At 25.1% G+C, this 2,734-nt stretch overlaps 1 protein-coding gene across 2 annotated transcripts in view; it reads right to left on the reverse strand.

The window, feature by feature from the left end:
- LOC107643824 (lysine histidine transporter-like 6) overlaps nucleotides 1–2,734 on the reverse strand; it is an 8,752-nt gene that overhangs the window by 3,987 nt on the left and 2,031 nt on the right. The gene's annotated exons all lie outside the window — the stretch shown is intronic.

Raw genomic sequence — 2,734 nt, forward strand, 5'->3', positions numbered from 1 at the left:
AAATTTGGAATGTCTCATATTTGCATATCTTATCCATTTCGATTCAAAATTATTGGGTCTACTGCAAAGGTAAAAATTATATATATATTTACTTTAATCGAATTCGACTTTTTTAGTGTGGATCTATCGAAATTCTGACCAAATACAATTTCTGAACACCTTTAAATTCAAGAATAAATAAACAAAAGTGCAGAAAGAAGAAAAAAGACCCCAAAAGTTAGAAAATTGTCCAATACGGAATTCCAAAAATTATTTTGACAAGGCAAAATGGTTGTTCTAATTATAGATGCAGTGATGGTGGTTCAGACAAAGACAACCTAAAAATAATTTCTTGAGCTATTGCATCAAGATAACAAAATACATGTGGCTGCAATTTTAGGTTAGACCAACAGAAAATTAGATCAGAGAATGACAATTTTGACTTAACAAAATAATTTTTAGAGTGTATTGAATTATTTTAACATCTTTTGGGATCACTTTGTCATCTTTATAATCTTTCATGCATAATTTTGTTTATGTTTAACACTACAAATTTGTCTTTTATTTTTCTTACTTTAGCTATTCAAAAGGATTTGAGCATTTAATAACTAATAGTTCAGAATTCTCCAAAATAACGAAGAGGTCATAAAATTTCAGCTTTAATTGCTTGTTTTTGTTTTACTCTATTATTTGCAATTCTTCATCTCAAAATTTGGGGAAGAAAATACGTATCTAGTTAGTAAATGAATGGTAATCAAATACTCATAGAAATTCTCCAAAATAAATAAATAAATAGATCGAACAGGCATAAAAATCTGTGTTCTTGAAATGTTGCTTTATTCTCATAGTTGTAAAGGGTGTTCGCGGATCTTATCTATTTTTTCTCTCCTTTTCAATTTAAAAAGAAACAAAAGGACACCTAGTTGTACCTATTAAGAAAAGAATGGATGATTTTTTCAAGCCAATCAAAGTTGAATAATTTAATAATTTTCAACTAAAATCAGATTAACTTTCTGCTAACTAGTTTTGGTTACGGCCAATACATGTGTGAACTTCATTCTTTACTAGAACGGCAGGAAGTGAGATTAGAAGAAAAAAAAAAGATAATGATTATATGATTATTGTGCAATATTTTGTTTTAAGTGGTAATTAAACACATGTTCAAGCATAGAATCTTTCCCAAAAGCAGGATATTGTGTGCCGACAACTTTGTAGAAAGCCATAGAGGGTTCTGCTTTTCGACAAACAAAACTGCAATTATTTTATTTATTTCGTATATATTCAGATCTTTCTGCGTAAAGTAAACCAATATATGAAATTCAGCAACTCTGGGACAGGACTTTTCGCTTTTCTCACAGGTTTTTGGGAAACAATCCAAAATATATCTTTCCAGGGACTCCTCCATTCTTCTTTATTTTATGGACAGTTAAGTTTTAAACTGCTAGAAGACTAGATAGCTCGCCAAACACTCAGATGACAAATATATACTACTCTTTTCATCTCAAAATATTTTTTTTCCAAAAGATTTATTTGAAATTTAATTTCTAAATGTTTGTAAATTTTTAATATCAACAGAATATTAATTTGCATTTTCAAAGAGGAAAAATGAATCATGTGGGCCGTTTTATCAAATTTTCAATAGGGTGAACTCTAAAAGTATACTTGAAAGATTTCAGTATAGATAAAAGTAATTTTAAAAAACGAAATGATAAAATTTCCAAAATATAATATTATCTTGATATATAATGTATAAAGAGGATTTTAGGGATTAAATTTTAATGTAACTTTTACATATATAATTAGAAAAGTGAGACCTCATCTGAAAAATTTGGAAATTTTATACCAAGTAATTTTTTGGGATTTTTGTTTTATGAATGACCAAAATTTTTTAAAAAGGATCAATAGATAAAACATTTTTTGGATTTTTTTCATACATTTTTTAAAGAATTATCTTAATATTTTTACAAAAATTCAAATCAAATGCACAAGTAATTTTTCAAATAGAAAAAATAATTTTGCTTATAAAAAATAATTTTTGTTAAATTAATACTATTTTGACATTTTTGTTATTTAATTTTCATCTTTTGCTATTGTTTTCGTCAAAATTAAATCTTTAGCGTGTTTCTCTTTGTAATTAATAAGATTTTTTTATATTAATATATTTTCTTAAATAAAATACTAAATTATTATCAATTTATTATTGTTTTATATTTAGTACTCAGTAAAATTAGTTGGAAAAAGTTTATTTGTAAAATAGAGTAAATCGTCAATTTTGTGATTTATAAGAAAGAGAGCAACAAGCCAAAGAGATAAAAAAAAAAATGGGTAAGAAGGTCCAAAGTGCAGTTCCTAAAACAAATTTCTCCAATTTTCTTTCTATATAATAAGTGTAGAAATAGTTATATATTGTCATATTGAGAATAGTAAGTATATATTAAATAAACATTAATCACAAATGTTGTCATTGAAAAATAGTTTTGTACAAATATTACTAAATAAAATTTATTTACTATTTTATTTTAGTTAACACGCGTTTTTCTTAGACAAATTAAATAATAGTTTTTTGACCGGTGTGATACACGGAGTTAAATTAATTTGAATGGAAAAAGTCACTTAAAAATATAAAAAATATTATCTATAGTGATGAATAAATTTATATCATACAGTTACTGTTTATTTTTTAAATAATAAACATAAAATAATGTAGTGAAAAAACCATTTTTCAAATCTAGTTATCCTACATTTATCGAAAATA

Source organism: Arachis ipaensis, chromosome B05, assembly GCF_000816755.2.
Source record: "Arachis ipaensis cultivar K30076 chromosome B05, Araip1.1, whole genome shotgun sequence".
NCBI classification, from domain to species: domain Eukaryota; kingdom Viridiplantae; phylum Streptophyta; class Magnoliopsida; order Fabales; family Fabaceae; genus Arachis; species Arachis ipaensis.